Genomic DNA, 22,960 nt, shown 5'->3' with positions numbered 1-22,960 from the left:
CCGTAGGATAAGGAGAATCTACCCTTCCCTTGGTAGTTTGTTCCAATGGTTAATCACCCTCACTGGTAAACAAATTGGGCCTTATTTCTAATGTGAATGTGTCTGGCTTTAACTTCCAGCCTGTCATAGGTTTCACCCTCACTCTGAACTTTAGGGTACAGATGTGGGGACCTGCATGAGAACCCCTAAGCTTATTTACCAGCTTAGATTAGTATGTTGCCACCACCAAATCATTTATGAGTTATTTGGAAACTCTGTCTTGCCCCCAAAATATCTCCCTCCCAAGTACTATAACCCTTCCCTGGGTAGCCTTGAGAGACTTTTTCACCACGTTCCTGGTGAACACCGATCCAAACCCAAGGATCTTAAAACATGGAGAAATTAACCATCCCCCCTCCTTTCCCCCACCAATTCCTGGTGAGTCCAGATCCAACCCCCTTAGATCTTAAAACAAGGAAAAAATCAATCAGGTTCTTAAAAAGAAGGCTTTTAATTAAAGAAAGAAAGGTGAAAGGAAAACCTCTGGGAGAGAGCATACAAGCTTCTCTCACAGAGAACAGATTCAAAACACAGAGGATGTTCCCGGCAAAACCTTAGTTACACAAAAGAAATCCCAATTTGATTATCCCTCTAATGCACAAGTCACAAAAGAAAATAAACATAAACCTATTTATTTCTTCTCTAATACTTACTACTCTGATAGGAGACTGATTCCTGGATATTTTTTTTCCGGCACAAAACTTAATGAACTCACTGAACAAAGGAAAACTTTCCTCCTTTCTTTTGAAAAATTTTGTTCCCCCATTGGTTCCTCTGGTTAGGTGTCAGCTAGGATAGGTGAACTTCTTAACCCTTTACAGGTAAAAGAGGCATTAACCCTTAACTGTTTGTTTATGACACACCCCCCAAATCTCAGACAGTGTTGGACCGCACTGGCTGTGATTTCTTTTTAGAACTTTAGGATAAACAGACTAATAAAACATATGCACCTTTACATATAGTACTGGTTATGCAAAAACTAACAATATTTTTTACATTTTAAGGACGATTTAACCAGTTAATTTTGGGAAACTTTTACGGGAGAGTGCATTAGCCACTTTGTTAGAAGCTTTTGAAATGTGTTGTATTTTAAAATTAAAATTTTGGAGAGCTAAACATCACAGAAGAAGTTTTTTGTTTTTTTCCTTGGCGGTATGAAGCCACTTTAGCGCAGCATGGTCGGTTTGTAGCTGGAAACGCCATTCCCAAATGTATGGGCGTAGCTTTTTTAGGGCGTACACAATGGTGTCGCATTTTTTTTGCTGATTGGCCAGTGGCTTTCCTTTTTAGACAGTTTCTTGCTGAGAAACACGACAGGATGGAATTCTTGATTCGGTCCTTTCTGCATTAAAACTGCTCCTACACCACGCTCGGACACATCTGTGGTTACTAGGAATGGTTTGTCAAAGTGTGGGGCCCTTAGCACAGGGTTAGACATGAGTGTCGCCTTAAGCTGGTTAAAGGCCTTCTGACACTCATAAGTTCACTGAACTGCATTTGGCTGTGTCTTTCTGGTCAGGTCTGTCAGTGGGGGCAGCGATTTGGCTGTAGTGTGGTACAAATTGCCTATAATATCCGGCCAAGCCTAAGAAGGATTGGACCTGTTTTTTTGACTTTGGGATAGGCCACTTTTGGATAGCATCCACTTTGGCCTGTAGGGGATTTATAGTTTCTTGACCCACCTGGTGTTCAAGGTAAGTCACTTGGTTTTGGCCTATTTGACACTTTTTAGCCTTAACAGTTAGTTTTGCCTGCCTGATGCGCTCAAAGACTTTTTTCAGGTGCTCCAGATGTGTTGCCTATGAATTAGAAAAAATGGCCACATTATTGAGGTAGGCAACTGCAGATTCTCCCAATTTCGCTAGGAGACCATCTACAAGTTTTTGGAAGGTGGCAGGTGCATTTTGCAGCCTGAAAGGGAGCACATTAAATTCATACACCCCTGCATGGGTGACGAAGGCTGACCTTTCCTTGGCGTGTTTATTTAGCAGTACTTGCCAGTACCCCTTGGTTAAGGTTAAAGTAGAGATGAATTGGGTCTGTCCTGGGGTGGCTGAGAACATTGGTGTGAAGCTAATTCACAGCTCCTTGATCTGCTGTCGCTGAAGACGTCCAAGGGTCATGGAGAGGTTCACCTCTTCCATGCCACTGTCACTTTTTCCTTTGTAGTAGACACCTTCAGGCCACTTTGCATCATTAGTTCCCTGGGCTGTAAACTGGAAAACCTTTAATTCTCTGGAATAAAAGGGCTTAAGAGAATTAACATGGTATACCTTAGGCTTTATATTTGAGGTGGGGGATGCTATGAGATAGTTAACAGCTCCCAGTCGCTCTTGGACCGTGAATGGCCCTTCCCACGACACTTCCATTTTATGGGCCTGGAGCGCCTTTAAGACCATGACTTGGTCTCCTACTTTGAAGGACCGTTCTCTGGAATGTTTATCATACCAGGCCTTTTGCTCTTCCTGAGCATCCTTTAGGTTTTCTTTAGCAAGGGCTAAAGAGTGTCAGAGGGCACTTTGTAGGTTGCTTACAAAGTCTAGAATGTTAGTTCCTGGAGAAGGCGTAAACCCCTCCCATTGCTGCTTCACCAACTGTAATGGCCCCTTAACCTCGCGGCCATACACAAGTTTAAATGGTGAAAACCCTAAACTGGGATGTGGTACAGCCCTGTAGGCAAAAAGCAACTGCTGCAACACTAGGTCCCAATCATTGGAATGTTTATTTACGAATTTACGTATTATGGCCCCCAAAGTTCCATTAAACCTTTCCACCAGGCCATTGGTTTGATGGTGGTAAGGGGTGGCAACCAAGTGATTCACCCCATGAGTTTCCCACAGGATTTTTATGGCCCCTGCCAGGAAATTAGTTCCCAAATCTGTAAGGATGTTGGAGGGCCAACCTACCCTGGAAAAAATGTCTGCTAATGCCTGGCACACACTTTTAGTCCTGGTGTTGCTTAAGGGTACTGCTTTCGGCCATCAAGTGGCAAAATTCATGAACGTTAGTATGTATTGTTTTTCTCTGGGTGTCTTTTTTGGGAAAGGACCCAGAATATTTACAGCTACTTGCTGAAGTGGCTGGAGAGGGGCTTTGACCTGGTTTGGGTTTTTTTTCACTTGTTGGCACACCTTACAAGACTGGACATAATTAGCAACGTCCTTGCCCATTTCCTCCCAGTGGAAGGACCTTCCCAATTGGTTTTTGGTTTTGTTTACCCCAGAATGGCCACTAGGATGATTATGGGCTAAGCTTAAGAGCTTTACCCGGTTCTTAGTTGGAACTACCAACTGTCTTTGAGGATGCCAGTTTTCCTGGTGTCCCCCAGAAAGAGTTTTTTTGTATAAAAGTCCTTGTTTTACAACAAACCGAGATAGGTTAGAAGAGCTGAGAGGCGGTGGGGTGCTCCATGCCGCCACCCAAGCTTTCTGAAGGCTGTCATTTGCTTCCTGCTCGGCCTGGAACTGTTCCCTTGATGCTGGAGACATCAGTTCCTCCTTGGACTGTGGACTTGGGCTTGGTCCCTCTGGAAGTGATGCAGGTGATGGGGTTGTTTTTGTTGACTGTGAACCGCTCTCCGCTGGTGCACTATGTGGTATTTCAGGCTCTGACTGAGCCTCTTGGGTAGGATTATCTGCTGCTTCTGCCAGTTCAGGCTCACTGGTGCCCTCTGGCGTTGGAGTTGTCGACGGGGTTGCAAGCGCTGTACTCAGTGCTGGCAATGGTTCTGGTGCTGTTTGCTTTGTCCGGTCCGGTTCTGGGACTGGATTCACTATGGCTGTAGCACTCGTGGCAGAAGATTCTCTCACAGACAACAGATTCAAAACACAGAGGATGTTCCCCTGGGCAAAACCTTAGTTACACAAAAGAAATCCCAATTTGATTATCCCTCTAATGCACAAGACAAGTCACAAAAGAAAAACATAAACCTATTTATTTCTTCTCTAATACTTACTACTCTGATAGGAGGCTGATTCCTGGATTTTTTTTTTTCCCCGGCACAAAACTTAATGAACTCACTGAACAAAGGAAAACTTTCCTCCTTTCTTTTGAAAAAATTTGTTCCCCCATTGGTTCCTCTGGTCAGGTGTCAGCTAGGCTAGGTGAACTTCTTAACCCTTTACAGGTAAAAGAGGCATTAACCCTTAACTGTTTGTTTATGACACAGCCATTGGTTCATCTTCTGCCTTTCTTTGCTAGATTAAAAAGCCCTTTAGTACCTGGTATTTTCTCCCCATGCAAGTACTTACTCATCATAAGTCACCACTTGATCATCTTTTTGACAAACTAAACAATTTGAACTTCTGTTTGAGGTCTGGACAAAGAATCTGGCTTAGTTATAGGTGTTCCATATACAGAAAAGGGGCAAGGGGTTGGTTTAATTTTACTCTTAAAATATTATCCTACTCCCTAAAACTCCAGAACTAGCAAAGAAATAACATTTTCCTGCAATCCTTCTTTTGTACTGCACAGCTCACATGTGTGTTGAGGACTAGCCTAGTGAATCTAGTGAACTCTGACCAAGGAAAAGGAACTCTTTAGAAGAAAATTATAAATTGCCCATAATTGCAATGTTGGTTTGTATTTTCTTAATCTTGGACGTTATTACAAATATGATTGTGAAATTTACAATTTAAAAAAAAAATCTGATCACACTAAGAAATTGCAAACTAATGCCAATTTAAGATTTTTTTTAAATATTAAGGAGCTAGATTTTGATTAACCTTTGATTCCTTCCTTCTTCCCCTACCTGCTTTGAGACAGCGTCACGCTTCCTTTCACCACAATAATAGACAGCAAAAGGTCCTTTATTGACAGCTACAGGGTTATTTGACTGAGCATTCTGAGTCCCTCGGGTTCTCTTATGTAACAATGGGTTTGACACTATTGACAAATGATCACGTCTGAACTCCAGAAATGTACATACTGCAGTTCCAGCAATACAGTGACCCTGTATTTTAAATGTTCAATTATTTCATAGTGCAAATGACATTGAATAAATCAAGTCAATAGCTTGCATACAGCACGACAATCTATACTTGAAGCCCAGGGGCTTTATAAATCAATCAATGATACAGACCTGCCTAAAGAATGTCCTGATCTGGTAACATGGATTGTTCTTGACAAAAATGTATGAAGCCGAGGTGTAAAGTGCACAGAAATTAATAGAGAAAGTAGCAAGCATAACTTTTTCTGATAAAGTTCTTTGACCTCTCATGGATTTAGTGTGATGTATTCAAGTTATTGATTTCATGCTTTCAAGACTGTTCTTCATAATGTTAAATAACTGCTCCGTAGGGCCAGATATAGTGTAGTGGCAGAATTGCCTTACTCACTTCATACATGAGGCTTGTCATCTGGCCAGAGAGGCTCCATATAGGGTATACTGATAGCATGCCATACTTTATACTTCTGTTTATCAGGGTGAGTGGCAGCTCTCTAGAATTCAAGCTATTTCACCAAATGCTTCTCTCCATGTGCGGACACCGATTTAGTCTTATTCCATCTAGAGTGTGTCCTTGAGCTCGTATGTTCTTCCTTTGTCTTCTTGTGGTTGAAAAAATCTCTATCTCCTCCATCCAAGTGCAAACAGACAGTTCTAGTGAGACAGGGTCACCATCACATGCAAGGGATGATGAACAGATTCAAAATGGCCAATCAACCTGAGCCAGCGTCAGGCCATTGAGCACACGGTATCCATCCATACGCCTCTGGCATCTCATCCCAAACTGCTTTGTCCTTCTGTTTCCCATTGATCTTCATATTTGGCACAATTGAGCAGACAGTGCAAAGAATGACTCTTCTGCACAGTGCTTTCAAAAGAGGCTGTAACAGGTACAGCACCTGCTGCGTCTTGGGATCAACCAACTGCCATGGGCTGTCATAGATGCTTCATAAATGGAAATGTTGAGATCTGTAAGAGTGTACATGTTTGTGCATGGTTTATAATTAAGTAAGACATGGCAAGCAACACATTATAGTAGAATAAAAGCTGTTAGCATTGCCATGCAGTGTCAAGATGACACTGTAAAACTGTTAATCCTCATGATCATCATCAGGTACCAGTCAAATATTAAACGAAGTATCCTATTTATACAGTCAGAACTGGGAGAATGTTCAGAACTTGTTCTGATGCTGACTATTGGGCTAAAGCATATTTCGATTTCAGTATCTGCTCCACAGCATAAGCGGCATTTTCTGCAGAGAGCAATTTAAAAGAGCTCACTGGTTCATGAGCATTTTACTTACAATTTCCAGAGATTAACAATAACAATTTCCAATGATAAAGATGAGTTTTAAATGTTAAATTAGAAAGCTGTCAGCTGAGCAAAATAAAACAGTGTGTGTAATTGAAATAACATGCACTTTGTATTTTCCATTAATTCATACCAACATTCACCATAAAGCATAAGCCTGTTTACAATTACAAATCTACATGATAGCTATTCAGTGATGGTCTGGGCTCCTTCACCATATGTATTTCAAAATTACCAAACCCTAGCTCACATAAGGCAAGTATATACAGTATTGGTGCATAATGTTCAATACAAGGTAGATTTTCAAAACATCACAGCCGTGCTTCATATGCAAAATTAAATTCCGTGGATCTGATTTTCTAAAAAAGCATGTGCAATTGCATGCTTAATTTGTACAATTAACACACTTGCCTCATCAAATTGGGTATCTGACATGTTCAAAAAGATAGATTTATCTAGCTGGCCCTTAGCATGTACAAAATACCTAGTTTGAGACCGTGCAAATAAGACATGCCATTGTGCTCACATTTTTGCACTCACAATCGCATATGTATATGCACATTGCAGAAAATTAGGCCTTCAATATCAACAATATATTTCTATCACTGAAATATGAAAGCACCAACATTAACATCATGGGATGGAGATGCAGTTGCACTATCTTTCATAAATGTGTAAATGAAATTTTCAGCACCTGTAAGGTATTATTCGTTCTCCAAGGAGAAATACGGGTAATGAGCTAGATAAGGGTTCAAAGCACTTCGGTTTGAATGGCTGGGTCAGAATTTCACACTGTCCTGGAGGACAGCTAGATTTGTGGCATCACTTCTTGAGTATCTCTAAACCGAAGCAGGGTGTCATCACCAGCCTGTCACCCAAAGCTGGAAGCTACAGCCCAGAATCCAAGTGGTGATGAGACAAAAAATCCTGGAGGCAAGTCTCCCAGAGCTTGATCCCAGGCATAGGCACCGATTCCATTGGTGCTCCAGGGCTGGAGCACCCGCAGAAACAAATTCGCAGGTGCTTAGCACCCACCAGCAGCCAGCTCCCCCCTCTCCCCAGTACCTCCCGCCTGCCGGTGGCCCCGCCAATCAACTCCTCTTCCTCCCTCCCAGCACCTCTCACCTGCCACAATCAGCTGTTCCACGGCATGCAGGAGGTGCTGGGAGGAAGGGGAAGGAGTGGGAACGGGGCATGCTCAGGGGACAGAGCGGAACTGGGTGGGAAGAGGCAAGGGGGGGGGCGGGAATATGGGGGGTGGGGGTGGGGTCTTGAGGGAAGGGGTGAAGTGGGGGCGGGGCCTGGAGCTGAGCGAGGGTCGAGCACCCCCAAGCAAAGGAAAAAGCCAGTGCCTGTGATTCCAGGGTTTGCTCAGGACCACCTGAGAGTCGCTGAACTCCTTCAACTTCCATTGAAATCCAGCACCTCTCAAGACTGAACTTCCTATCTCTGAGCATTAACCCAAAGGCCAGAAGTTGCCAGAGCAACAGAGCAAGCATGTGAATACAGCACATACGTGCTGACATAATCTATCTGTGGTGCCTGTGAGATCCTTCCTGATGTACAGGACTAGAACAGACAGAGGAGAGCAAAAGACCAGGAACAGCAAGAGGTCTCTCTCAAAAGCCTTCCTGATGTCGTACAGACGTACCACTAAATGCATAGGTGAGGAACCAGGACAGATTTGTTTGAGCCACACCAAGTGTCTTCTATTGGCCTAAAGCAAAATGTGTCTGTGAAGGGCCTGTCCTCCTCAATCCCTCCCATACTTCAGCCTGAAAGACAACAAATGAAAAGACACTTGCGCATATATGCGTATATACAAACACATCCTGAAGAGTGTAAGCTCTTTGGGGCAAGGGCTGTCTTTGTGTTGTACAGCAGCTATCAAAGTCATGATCGGATCCTGACTGGGTGCTACGGTCATATAAAATATTCTATTGTTTGCAGATATGTGGTTTCTTCCTAGGGAAGCATTGCTTTCAGGACTGCAAAATAGTCCCAAACGCGGCAAAAAGCAGTGAGGGTCCTGCAATCCTTGTCTGGATGTAGGAACACTTTCCTGAAGGAGCTAAGGCTGCAAATCAGCAAGGTACTCTAGAATGGGTTTAACTCTAAGCACTTGAGTACTCCCATTGACTTCAATGGGCTTCAGCTAAATCACAGGCTTAAGTGTCTTGCTGACTCAGGGCTTAAAGGGAATTGCAGGGTTGGGTCACTAAATCTTACTCATGACAGGAGCACCTTTTCCTTCGCCCCCCGATTAATTTTATCACCAAGCTTTCGATTTCTGGTGAATTGGTCTGAAGCAATGGGGAGAATGGAGAACCAATTTGAGTGAGCTTTGCTGTGCATTAATCACTCTATGGCTCACAGCCAACAAATCTGAAAATAGCAAGACAATGGCTAATGAGGACTTGATGCATTCCTAATGAATTACGTAGGTCACTGGGCCATGGAAATAATATTGCAATGTGGTTGGCTGGGAATAATTTTTGCTGTAGTGAGTTAGCAAAGCTTTTGATACGGTCTTCCACAGTATTCTTGCTGCCAAGTTAAAGAAGTATGGGCTGGATGAATGGACTGTAAGGTGGATAGAAAGCTGGCTAGATCGTCGGGCTCAACGGGTAGTGATCAATGGCTCCATGTCTAGTTGGCAGCCGGTTTCAAGCGGAGTGCCCCAAGGGTCGGTCCTGGGGCCGGTTTTGTTTAATATCTTTATTAATGATCTGGAGGATGGTGTGGACTTCACTCTCAGCAAGTTTGCTGATGACACTAAACTAGGAGGCGTGGTAGATACACTAGAGGGTAGGGATCGGATACAGAGGGACCTAGACAAATTAGAGGTTTGGGCCAAAAGAAACCTGATGAGGTTCAACAAGGACAAGTGCAGAGTCCTGCACCTAGGATGGAAGAATCCCATGCACAGCTACAGACTAGGGACCCAATGGCTAGGTAGCAGTTCTGCAGAAAAGGACCTAGGGGTCACAGTGGACGAGAAGCTGGATATGAGTCAACAGTGTGCTCTTGTTGCCAAGAAGGCTAACGGCATTTTGGGCTGTATAAGTAGGGGCATTGCCAGCAGATCGAGGGACGTGATCGTTCCCCTTTATTCGACATTGGTGAGGCCTTATCTGGAGTACTGTGTCCAGTTTTGGGCCCCACACTACAAGAAGGATGTGGAAAAATTGGAAAGAGTCCAGCGACGGGCAACAAAAATGATTAGGGGTCTGGAGCGCATGACTTATGAGGAGAGGCTGAGGGAACTGGGATTGTTTAGTCTCCAGAAGAGAAGAATGAGGGGGGATTTGATAGCAGCCTTCAACTACCTGAAGGGGGGTTCCAAAGAGGATGGAACTCGGCTGTTCTCAAAGGTGGCAGATGACAGAACAAGGAGCAATGGTCTCAAGTTGCAGTGCGGGAGGTCTAGGTTGGATATTAGGAAACACTATTTCACTAGGAGGGTGGTGAAGCACTGGAATGCGTTACCTAGGGAGGTGGTGGAGTCTCCTTCCTTGGAGGTTTTTAAGGCCCAGCTTGACAAAGCCCTGGCTGGGATGATTTAGTTGGGAATTGGTCCTGCTTTGAGCAGGGGGTTGGACTAGATGACCTCCTGAGGTCCCTTCCAACCCTGATATTCTATGATTCTATGATTCATGGTCAGTCATCTTTCTATCACTCTTTTACGCAACCTTTTGTGTGTGTGTGTGTTTGTGCTTACAGCACAAGAATAAAGAAAAATACACAGCCGAGCCTTACTGTCTATCTTAACATCTCTATCTCTGCAAATGGGATGTGAAAGGAGACTGCATGTTGCACACAGGTGTTGTTGCATTGGGATATGTTGTCTCTCATTCTCAGCACTGCAAACCATAACTTCATTCCAAAACTAAAGCATACCACATGAATGTTAAGGGCAAAACCACAGATATATCAACTGAAAGAAAACATTTCAGTGTATTTTCACCAGTCACAGCAGATGCATGAAATCAGGACCAAGGGTGAAAAATACATAAAAAAATAATAAAAAGGTCATTTTTGCTGCAATGTAACACCTTCCAAACTAATGAGTCAAATTACCTGCTGAAGATTAGTTAATTCTTACAACACCGCACTGAGCTGTGGTAGCAGGTATTTTATACTGTATTGTACTTTACATGTGGGTGCCCTGAAACATTTGGGTAGATCCTCAACTGTTGTAAATTGCCCTGGCTCCACTGAAGTCAATAGAGTTATGACAATTCATACAAACTGAGGCTGTGCTCCATAGAAGTTAAGATCAACGTTTTCAAACCCAGCAGTTTAATTTAGATTTAGGGACTTCGATATGTAGACTGATGCCCTCAACCCTCATTGGGTTCTGTGTGCAAAGTAGCTGCAGGATTGACACAAACATTCTGTTTTTCTTTTCAAAATAAGCCCTTCCTTTATGTTTATGGAGCTTGAATGTGAGGAATCGTCATGCTCCGAGCTAAACTTGGTTATGGCTGGATATACTTTCATTGGTCAAGATATGCATTAGGCATATGGTAGCTCTTAAAAGTCTGTGTTAATTTTATTCTGGCACCTAAATCATTGTAATTACTGCCGTGATTGAGGATGGAAGCATTAACAGCTCTTCAGAGGGAATAAACATGTATATGTTTAAATCAAAATTGCATTAGAGCAGGGAATTTTATTGCTTCATCTACTACCGTGCAAATGGGACTTTTGATGGAGCATGGGTCAATTTTTTTCTCATCAATTGATCAAGAAATAGAGGAGATAATTACGAAATCTCTGGAGAGCAAAATAAGATTTATTTTAATGAAATAACATAAGGCTGATTCTAAGGGCAGTCCTCCTTATTTCCAGCATAATGTTGAGGGCTGCTTTCTACCTTCTATTTCCCCCCCCCCTTATACAGCCTGGCTTGCTGCGAGCTAGTGATGGTAGAAATTTTTCTATCAGCACTTTTTGATCAAATGGAAATCATTTCCCTTCCCCCTCCCAAAAGACTATTTTCATCAAATAAAATAAAAAAAAAAGGCTTTGCTGAAATGCTGAAATATCAACGACAAATTTCAATAAAAAGAAGAAAACATAATTTTTCATCAAAATTGTTTGGGAGGGGGGACCCAGTGTCCTGCCCAGCTTTGCTATGTCTCCTGTTCATGAAGTTGTGTGAAAGGTTTCAGTTAAAATTACACCTACAAGAAAACAATTTAAATGAAGATTAAGTTAATCAGAGCAAAGGATGCCACATGTGTTAGGAGGCACTTCATTTTGGAGGAGCCCTGCCAATTCTGCAGTGACTGGTAGGTTGACATTGGCACTTAAAGTAGCATTAAAATCCCTCTATTTCACACATTCATGATTGGATTTAGCTGTCAAGTTCTGTGAGCTACTTCTCTTCTTTGACATTCCTAACCTGCAAACCTGCTTCACTATCTCTGCACAGCCCAGACATCCCTGGCCCTGGGAGCAGGAAGGGTGGGAGTGGATGTCTGCAATGGGGTAGGATGGCAGTTTGGGTAGGTGTAAAATAGCCTAGCTGATGAAATTCATGAACAATAATATGGCTGGTTTTCCTCCTGGCAAATGACACTTCTGAGAGGCAAAAATGGTGCCATTAACTGTGTAATGTTGCTATGTGGGACAAGCTTCTTGGTGAGTTACAAATATAAACTACCATGACTCTTCAGAAGTGGCTACAAGTGCCACATGCCAGGTAGTTTTCAGTTACTTGTGGGTAGCTATTCAAAGGCTGCCACAACACTACATCCCTATTACCATACCAATGAACCATGCTCTGGTTTGGACACTTATTCTTCTGTTCCAGGGATGCCATCTAGCCTCATTAAGGTCTGAATTGTAATTTAAAATTTCACAAAGATTAAACATGTGCAGCGCCAACAGGAAATAGCAGCATGTGGGATACTTAAAGCAATATATCCCTGATGGATAGGGAAAAGCACGGGCCCCATGATCACTATCCTTACCCAAAGGGGACGGATTCATGCCTCAGTACAAACACAGGAGTGGGGAAATACCAGCAATAGCGTTAGCTACCACTCTGGTTATCGTTTTGCAGAAACAGAAAGGAGGCCAATTCTCCTAAGGCCTGCTCCAGGCATCTGCATCTCCCTTTGACTAGAGTAGCTTCAATTGGAGTTGTAGGTGCTCTAATTCAAGGAGTAAGGCCTGGAATGGCTATACTATTCCATCCCATTTATGTGGCACTTGTGGCACTGTCAGCACCGTAGAATTTGGAGAAAGGCCTCACACCCTCCACTTTGTGGAACACAGAATATCTTCTAACAGTTGTGGGTGCTCTGTTTTTCCTGTGTTCACGTAGGATGACGGGGCCATAGGTTTGATGCTTGTAAGTAACCTCTTTAATACAATATGGGGGAGAAGGGCTTGGCCAAGCAGGGTGTTGTTTTGGGGAAAATGATGAATATTGCACAGAGGAGATTAATGACTTCAAAATGAAAAGTACACTTGGGACTAAGTTCTTATGTGGGGAGATCTGGGTGCTCTGCAGCTCTGAAAAGCAGCTATTTAGGTGTCTAAATATGGATTTAGGAATATGTGATTTAGAAGTGGCAGACAGTCAATGGGACATAGTATCACATTTTCAAAAAATATTAAAGGGACTTATCAGCCAAAGATCTAGAGTGGGACTTAGGGGACAGTCTCAGCATTGCAGCACCTAACTTTAGGTGCCCCACTGCCTAGTGGAATTCACAGCCCCGTGTTAGGTGCCCGGGGTACCTATACAGCACATGGGGAGATTAGGTGCCTAAGAATGGGATACACAGAAGCTAGCTCACAGAGTGAGGAGCCACCTAACCTAGCCAATAGGAACTGCCAAGGACAAGGGCGGAGCTCCTAAGGGACATAGGTGCCTAGCCCTGGGCTGGAGGAAGGTACCTACCCCCACTCAAGATTCCCAGCCATCAACCCTCTCCAGAGTCTCAGTCTCTCCTGTTGAAGCTGTTCCGCTTGGTATGAAATACTTAACTATTCATCGGGCCAGAGAGAGAATGACTCTGTAGCCTAGCAGTGAGGGCACACACCTGGGAGACCTGGCTTCAAGTCCCTGTTCTGAATCAGGCAGAGCGGGAATTTGAACCTAGCTCTCCCACACCCTGGATCAGTGCTGTAACCACTGGGCCATTGAGTATGAAAGGGGGAACTGTCACCAGTTTTCGATAGGTTGCCCACCAGATCAGGCCATGCAGGTGAGGGAACACTTTGCTTGAGAATCCCACCAGAGTTCAGGCATGAGCTATGTGCCGAGCAGCTCGACAGCATTAGGACTTAGGTGGCTGCTGTCAGAAATGTAGGTGCCTCGGGGACTTTTCCAGTGGAAACATAAATGCCTAGGGAACTTGGGTGCCTACAGGGTTAGGTGGAAACTGATATGGGATTTTGAGGATTAAAATTTTGGATATAGGTCCCTAATGTGGCAGTTAAAAATCAAAATCCCTTTGTGGATCTAGCCCTAAGTGCCTACAGATATGCCTTAGTAGTTCTGTCCCAAATTATGGACTTGATGCAGGGATTACTAAGAGAAATTTGATGGCCTGTGTTACACTGAAGGTCAGATAAGATGCTCTTAGTGGTCCTTTTTGTCCTTAAATTCTCTTAATCTGATTTTTAAGTGCTTAAACTTTTAACATGTTGGTTTGGTGTGTATATGCATGTGATGGGGTGCACTCACCTCTCCTGAGTGCCTGCTGTTGGCTGAGTGCGATCCTGTATTCTTTTTCTCCAGTGGATTGTTGACCTCAGTAGGTGGGTTTTCAGTGACTCAGCCCTCCAGCTGAGTCACACCATTCTAAAATGGACGAATCCCTTTTGGGATGTTCAAGTTCCAAACCAAACACAAACAAAAGTCTTTCAATCCCTCTGGCTCAGACTGGACTCAATCCCTCCTTCCTTGAGGGGGCCGTCTCTCTTTAGCCCTTCTTGGGCTCCACTAAGTCCAGCCCTCTGCTTGGGCTTCTAAAGGAAACTTATCCCTTTCCCCGAGCTTAATAAAGAGTCCTGCTGGGACTGACAGTCTATCCTCACCAGGACCTTCAGCCCTCTCTCAATTAATTACTCTCTCTTGACAATTAAGTTGGACATTTAAAAAAAACAAATTGCCTATTTTGCATCAGCACGAGCTAAGAACTTGGTGGAATCTCTCATAATTTCTCCTGCTTGAAAATGTCAGTTATCGATCCAGCAATAGGAAATGATCTCCTAGTATGTACTAAAAGCAATGACAATAAAACTGTGATTATTATTAGCATTAGAATACACTAGATGAGGATGGGATGAGGCTCCAATGTGTGTTCTGCAATCAAGCATTCACAACAAGAGCAAAATGACAAGAAAACCAAAACCAAACTGTTTGTTCTTTGGTAACCTCGGAACCAGTGTTTGCTTAGTCTAGCTAGGCAGCTAAAAAACATTTTGTACACAAAGAAAGTGATAATTAAGCAATAATTGCATTTGCTACTGTGACAAGGCACCTCTTTTCTCTCGCCAGCCTTAGCATTTTTCCGCTCTGGCGATGGTGGGCCTGGGGTAATCAGTCCCACTCAGACAGGGTTTGCCTTCCCTCTTCGGTGCTTCCTTGGTTGTGTCTTCAAGGTAGGCCTGAGTGTAAGCCTAAGGGGTGTTCCTTCCCCACTCAAAAAAGGGAAATAATCCCATAGACCCAAACAAAGGGTGATACCTTTCCCTGCCTCCTCGCTAGGATGGGTGTTGTCCTGTTGTTTGTCCTGGGGTGTCAGTCCTTCCCCTAGCCAGCTCTCGGGCTTGCCTGCTTCCCCTAAGGGAAGGAACACAGCCTTTCCTCCTGGAAAAGCCACTTCTCTGCTGCTACTAGCCTGCTAACAGCTGGTGTGTATGTGTCTCTCTCTCCTCCATTTCTCTCACTGGAGGAGGGGTTTTAAAAGGTCTCAGGCAGCCCTTAATTGGACTGAGGTGTCTCTAATTAACCTGAGGTAACCCGTTTTCAGTTTGTAGGAAAAAGGGCCTTTAACATTCTAGGGCTAACATACCTGCCTTCCACTAGCCTCTTGCAGCCAATACGGAGTATATGGGGAATGGGGATAAGCAACTTGTGAATCAATAAACCATGAGACTACAGGCTGAGTTATTCATTGATTGATGACCATTTAGCTCCAACTTTACTCCAAATCTAATGCAATTATACCTACTGCATTACACTACTTTATCTTTTATTTTTATTTTCTTTGGTGGGGAAGGGAATCATATCTTTTCATCTGAGGAAAAATCCTATCCGAATTAATAATAGCTGTCAGGGCTCAAAGCTGTTATGTTTCAGCATTTATTTTGGTACAATGTGACATTCAGAATGTAATATGCTGTCCTCTCCATTTCAGCATAAAATCCCGTATCAAGTCAGACAGCAAAAAACTTACAAAATGAACCTATGATAAGACCTGGAATTGCATTGAACCTTGACTATCCATGGTCCATATGGCCTCATATTCCTTTGCATCAAAAGTACTGTGAGCATCACACTGCATTAAATTGGAAATGTAACACTTTATTTTATCTTCAGAAACTTATTTCTAACATAATGTAAGTCTTCAAGATTCAGTACAACTTACTTCAGCAGGGGGCAACTGATCTCAGTGGGACAAGTAGCCTTTTCAAACTGAGAGATGCAAAGGACAAGAGCGTGGCTTCCATAAAATAGAGATGCTAACAGGATCTCCTCTAGCCAGCGCTTGCTTGCCCATGGTTTAGATAACACACATGCAGCAGCTTCATGAATTTGCCATAGTATATGGGTAAAATAAGTGATCCAGATTGCTCTAAGAGACCTCTCCTCGTTGTTTACCACTCTGCCAATCGATGTGTCATCTGCACATCTTATCAGCTACAATTTTATACTTTTCCAGATTACTGATAAAGGTATTGAATAGCATTGGTCCAAGAACAGATCTCTGCAGGATCCATTAGAAAGACCTCCATTCAATAATGATTCCCCATTAACAATTACATTTTGAGATCTATGAGCTAGCCAGCTTTTGATCTATTTCATGTGTGCTTTTTTGATATTGCATAGTACTCTGTTAATCACAGTGCCGTGCGGTAGAAACTCAAATGCCTTATAATAATCTAAGTATATTGCATCTATGCCATTTCATTTATCAAACAAACATGTTGTCTCATCATATTGTTATCCACATTAGTTAACTCACTACATGTATTGGTCAGCTAGTTCTACAATGTGAAAGTTTGGGGGAATATGTCTATGTCCAATGTTGAATCCCATTTGCTTTGATGAACGTTAATTGTACTTAACCATCATTGTGGATTGGATCATCCATTCAGTAGCAAGAAGTGGGCCCATAATGGGCTAGTTGTGTCTGGAGAGCTGTGACAAGCAATGCAGAGCCATCAGCGTTGAGTGGCTGTCCCACGGGGGAGCAATGGGGTTGCTGCTGGCAGGGCCATTGCCTTCCAGTGGACTCTTTCTTCACGGCAACCTGTTTGGAGAGAAGGAAGAGGCTGGAATTGTAAGGTGCTTCCTAAACACAGGAGGCCAGAAACAGAAGGTCCAGAAGGAGAGGTGTGAAGTGTGAGGACACAAACACCAAGAGCCATGCTTTAAGCAGCAGCTACAGAACTGCCTAATCAGGAAGCTCCTGCATTTACTAAGCTCCCGTTTGCAACACATCCTGGTCCCCTCTGGTAACTGTAGAAGACCTGGAACATTATAACTACACCACACATCCTTTTCTTTATAATGTAAGATTAAAGCTTAAATTATAAACTAATGTATATACACAAACAATTCAAAATGAACTTCAAATTTCTTAGAACTACTTATACTCCTCCTATCAAATGCATTTAAATAATCCTGAGCACTACTCTAATGATGAAGTCTTTGAGGGGATCTGATCAGTCTTCCAGACCATATTCTCACTGCTGTTGTGTTTGTGTGTGAAGTTCCCTGTGTAGGGTCTCACTTCCTGACAGAGTACCTGCTGGTCCCAGATCCTCTCTTCGTTGGATTGGGAAATACTGAAGATGAACCCAGTTGTCCTGGATAAGTCCATCTGGAGTCTCCTGTTAGGTAGGATCTGCGAGTTTCTGCCAAGTTCCACACTTGCAAATGTCTGGGAGCTTCTGCATCAAACTTTGTTCCCTGCATTCAGTTCAGATAGCACTTTTGTTCTGTGACAAACACTGAAGTCTTGTTGTTGCTGAATTGTTATTTGGCAGTTCCTTCATATCAGGCCTGCAGGCATGCATGCTGTCCCTCCGCGTCAGAATGGGGTCATGCCTCCTTGAAGTCTGTATCTGTTAAAGCCTTCTCTGAGCAGAAAAAGAGTGGGGGAATTAGTGATTCAGAAGGGAGCCCAGCCTGCAAGCGGGGCGGGCCTTACACAGTCTGGGTTCTGGCTTGTGACCAGGGAGAGTTGCAACATCCCACTCGCCCAGCCCTGAGGCACGGTGGGGGAGCAGCCAGTTAAGGCTCTGGCCTTCAATCAGGCAGAGCGATCATAGGGCATGTCTACACTAGCAGAGTTACAGCATCAGGAGTTACAGCGCCACCCAGAGAGTGTTGAAGGGAAACCGCTGTTGTGTGTTCACACTGACAGATGCCTGCGCAATAGCGTGTTCACACTTGCGGCACTTGCAGCAGTATTCAGAGCGGTGCACCCTGGGCAGCTATTCCACAGAACACCTCTTCCTCTTTTGCTGCTAAGACTTGTGGGAAGGCAGAGGGGGTGGCAGGGCATCCTGGGTCCTGTCCCAATGCCCTGTGATGCATTACTTCGCATCTCAGCAATCCCTGTGCTTCCATCTGCATTTGGCACCATCTTTCAATGGTTTGTGTACTGTAGGAATGGATCCCGAACTGCTGACCTTTATGCTGCTCGCTCTGACCAACACGTCACGAGTGGTAGTGGAGTTATTACTTAAACTACAAAGGCAAGAGGAGTGTGACATTGATCTCGCCACGCGTAGTAGCTACGACACAAGATTGCTTGTGGCATTCACGGAGGTGCTGACCACAGTGGAATGCTGCTTTTAGGCTCGGAAAACAAGCACTGAGTGGTGGGATCACATCGTGATGCGTGTCTGGGATGACGAGCAGTGGCTGCAGAACTTTTGGATGAGGAAAGCCACATTCATGGGACTGTGTGATGAGCTAGCCCCAGCCCTGTGGCGCAAGGACACAAGAATGAGAGCTGCCCTGCCATTGGAGAAGCACGTGACGATTGCACTGTGGAAACTGGCTACTCCAGACTGCTACTGATCGGTCACTAACCAGTTCAGAGTGGGAAAGTCGACCATTGGACTCGTGTTCATGGAAATCTGCAGGGCCATTAATCGCATCCTGCTCCAAAAGACCATGACTCTGGGCAACGTGCGTGACATTGTAGATGGCTTTGCGCAAATGGGCTTCCCTAACTGTGGAGGGGCGATAGATGGCACGCATATTCCAATTCTGGCACCAGACCATCTAGCCACTGAGTACATTAATCACAAGGGGTATTTCTGAATGGTTCTCCAGGTGCTTGAGGACCACTGTGGGCTTTTCACAGACATTAACGCAGGCTGGCCCGGAAAGGTGCATGACGCACACATCTTTCGGAACACTGGCCTGTTCAGGAAGCTGCAAGCAGGGACTTTCTTCCAGGACCAGAAGATCACAGTAGGGAAAGTCAAAATGCCCATTGTGATCCTGGGAGACCCTGCCTATCCCTTAATACCGTGACTTATGAAGCCATACACGGGGCAACTTGACAGCAGCAAAGAGCAGTTCAACAACAGGCTGAGCAAGTGCAGAATGACTCTAGAGTGGGCTTTTGGCCATTTAAAGGCTCGATGGTGCTGCCTCTATGAGAAGCTGGACCTGGCCGATGACAATATTCCTATGCTATTAGCCACATGCTGTATGCTCCATAATATTTGTGAAGGGAGAGGTGAAAGAGGGGGAGGGATAGCTCAGTGGTTTGAGCATTGGCCTGCTAAACCCAGGGTTGTGAGTTCAATCCTTGAGGGGCCATTTAGGGAACTGGGATAAAAATCTGTCTGGGGATTGGTCCTGCTTTAAGCAGGGGGTTGGACTAGATGACCTCCTGAGGTCCTTTCCAACCCTGATATTCTATGGTTCACTCAGGGCTGGACTGCAGAGGGTCAGTGCCTGGAGGCTGAGTTTGAACAGCCAGAGACCAGGGCTATTAGAGGGATGCAGTGCAGGGCCATAAGGATCAGGAATGTGTTGAGGCAGCAATTTGAAGCTGAAAACCACTGTGGAGGATTTTCGGGGAACCCCATATGCCTTACTCTGAATTATAACCTATTGCTAAGCTAGCAACAGTAGGCCATGGCAGGCCTGCTTAATATTAAAAGTATAAGCAAAATTTGTAAGCTTGTGTGGCATAATGTAAAACCTGTATGGCTCAATCAAAAGGCCAACAGAAGCAAAAGAGGAACCAACGCCTACTGGTAGTTGGGAAACCTGACCTAGGATAACAGTAGTTTAAGCTATGAAAAATTAGCAAAGCAGAAGAGTCTTGTACAGTAAAAACCGCAAGTAGGGGGGGCACACAGTTAAGAAAGGGCTTGTTGTACAACTCTATTGGCAAAATAACCGCATTAGGTAACTTACTCCATAAAGTAATGCAAAAGAAGGTAATGCAAGAGGGGGGCCGGGCAGAAGCCTCTAGCAATAACAGGAAAAACCCTAAATGGTATCGGGTCCAAAGCGCGGCCTCCAGAGAGGCTCTAATTGGTTTGCTGATAAATATACCAAATAAGGCTGATAAGATTTGTAATGCTTTATTACGCGTTGCGGTTTTTACCTTTATAAGCTTGAAATTGTGTGATTTATGCGAGGCGGCTGACCCCCTTGCATGGGGATACGCCGACCTTCCCTTTATGCATAATTGTATTGTGTAACCTAATAAAGGTGCATCAGTGTGTCTGACCCAAAATCAACGGTGTGGTCAATTTTTCCACGACAATTTGGGGGCTCGTCCGGGATCCACAGATGACATCCCTGGATCGGAGGACCGCGGGCAGTTCTCTTCCAACCCCGGGGCCCATCTGAGAGGTAAGAGACCTTTTGAAATCTCTGCAGCTAGGGGCCTGGGAGAGGACTGGTCCGTAGGCTCTGACTGGGGTAAGTCACAAGCTGGATCCAACCTTGGGACAAAGTCAGACACGCTTAACGCCTTTATTCGGGTTTGTGTTAGACTGGGCGGGTCTCAGTCCAAGGTGTGTTAGGCTAAGTTACGGTGTGTTAGGCTGAGAGGGCGGGTCTCAGTCTCCAAAGTGGGTAGTGGGTTAGGTGCCGGCAGCCCCCTCGGACCGCGCTCCTTTGGTCCGAAGTATCCTGATCGCCTATTAGAGCTGGGCGTTCGGGGTCCCGGAGCCGACCAGGTTGGGAGGGACAAGGGGCAGTTTCGCCCTGGCGGCTGTGCCAGGAAATGTGCCTGTGTGTGTGAGGCCGAGCGGCCTGTGTGTGTGTGTATAAGGCCAGGCGGCCGGAGTGTATTGGTCGTGGAAAGACGCCCCAGACCCCCTGCGAAGCAAGTAATTGCTCGTGACCGGGGGTGTTCTGAAAGCAAGCTCCATGACCCGCTTAAAGAAAGATTGAAAAGCTTCCCCGACTGGCAGGCCTTGGTAAGTGGCTAACCAGCCAGGGTGCTTGTGTGTTCCCCATCCCGTTACCCCTTACCCCTCCACTTCCCCATGACCCAGTGACCGCTCTTTGAGCACTGCCTTGTAAAAGGCCACGGGGTCCCTTTTTGTTCCCCCCGGAGCAATAAGCTCCCTTCCCTACCTCGGAGAGGAGGGAAGCCCCAGGAAACCGTACCGTCGGCTCAAAAGCTACTGCAGCACCGTTGGCTTGAAGGCTGGTGCCCAGGGCTGGAGAGGGACGTACGGGGACCACGGGTTGTCCAGTCAGCCCGCCCCCCTTGTCCGCTTTCCTGTAGGTTCACCAGAGGAAAAATGCCTGGGAACCTGCTCCCTTGTGTTCCTGCCATGAAACAAGGGCAGGCCTGAAGATGGGCCATTAGTGTAGAACTGTGGTAACCCCCGAGTTAGCATCCTGGTGTAATTGGCTTGCGTGAAAGTGAGCTGTAAAAAGAATGGGGGCCAAAGGATCAAAAATCCTGCCGGTCCCACCCAAAGGCACGCCTGCTGCTTATATGTACGTACATTGTGGATCGTCGACGTGTAAATATTTAGATAAGTGGAACTGGTACACTAGAGATAATCCAAAACTGCAGTTTCCCCTGGAGGGTAGCTTTGATCTTGACAGGATGGTGCACCTTAGAGAAGCCCTTCTTGCCAACACGGTGCCCCAGGGTCAGTTTGATGCGTATTTTATGTGGTACAATAAGATGGGAAAGGATTTGCTGTGTAAACTGAATTGTACAATTGTTTGTACCCCAGACGGGGTGTTTCTGAAGGTGCCCGATCCTGCACAGAATACAGTTTTAGCTCTGCTGCAGGAAGAGCAGGCTCCGATGGGGGACACCCAGTCCAGCCCTTCCTTGTTGCAACAGGAATTGCTGGCAAAGGTCTCACCCACGTTATGGGCAAAACATGCCAACCAGGTTGGGCGCATTGGTTCTGCCCAACCGGTTAAAATCCGTGTAAACCCAGCGAAGCCCCTCCCCAGGATCCGCCAATATCCATTATCCAGACAGGCGAAGGAGGGTATTCGCCCGGTAATGCCCAGGGTTTATAATTGGTCCCCAATTTCTTAACTCATGACGTATTGTTTGTACCCTGTTTGTGGTTTAATGGAATAAAAGAAGCTGGTAAGCTGTTGCTGGTGTGTCGGTCTCCGGACCACACCCCAGTGCGCACTGGTTTGTATGTCAATAAACTGGCCTCAGGCTATAAGTCTGTGAACTAAAATGACTGCGTGGGGTCCCACCGGACCGGAGGACCGTGGACCGCTTCCACACCGATCCCAGGCGCCAGGTAAGAGACCCTTGTCTCTATTTGGGCTTCGGTGGGGAGCTGCCCATAGGCTCTGGGTTCAGGTAAGGGCGCGCTGTGATCCGAACCTTTTGAGGTAAGACTCATTTGCCTGACGCCTGTTCGTTTTGTGTGTGTCTGTTCTGTAACTTGTCTGTTTAAAATTCTTGCATCATGCTGTGCTTTCTCTATCATTGTTTCCTTAGGCTATAAGCTAGGGGGGAGGGCGTAGGGGACTGTCTGTTTTGTGGTGTGTACACGAGGTCTTAGACCCAACGGTTTCTTTGGAACAGCCTCGGTGAAATTACTGGGACATCCGTCTGGCAGTTAAACACTTTTAGAGTGCCAGCCCAGAATAAAAACAAGTTTCGGATGACAGGAGATTATTCAGGCAGGAACAGAGGCCAAATAGGCTGGGTGATCTCTCTGGGATATAAAGGAAACCACCACTGACTCAAGAACTAAGTGGCCCGAGGACTAGAGGTAAACAACTGAAAGGGTTTCTAATCTTAATAAAAACAAAAAGTATGCCAAACTCCTATGCTTTGCCTTTTTAAGCTTTCTATATTGTTGCTTGCTTAGCTTTGTGGCCATATCCCTCTGGGCAGTGGTGATCTCAGAGGGAGGTGAGGGACCGGCTGCAGGAGCACCCCGGGAAAGTGGACCCCATAGTGAGTAGGGGCGTAATCCACCGA

This window comes from Emys orbicularis, chromosome 5 (assembly GCF_028017835.1).
Source record: "Emys orbicularis isolate rEmyOrb1 chromosome 5, rEmyOrb1.hap1, whole genome shotgun sequence".
NCBI classification, from domain to species: Eukaryota; Metazoa; Chordata; order Testudines; family Emydidae; genus Emys; species Emys orbicularis.
This window is presented reverse-complemented; position numbering follows the sequence as displayed.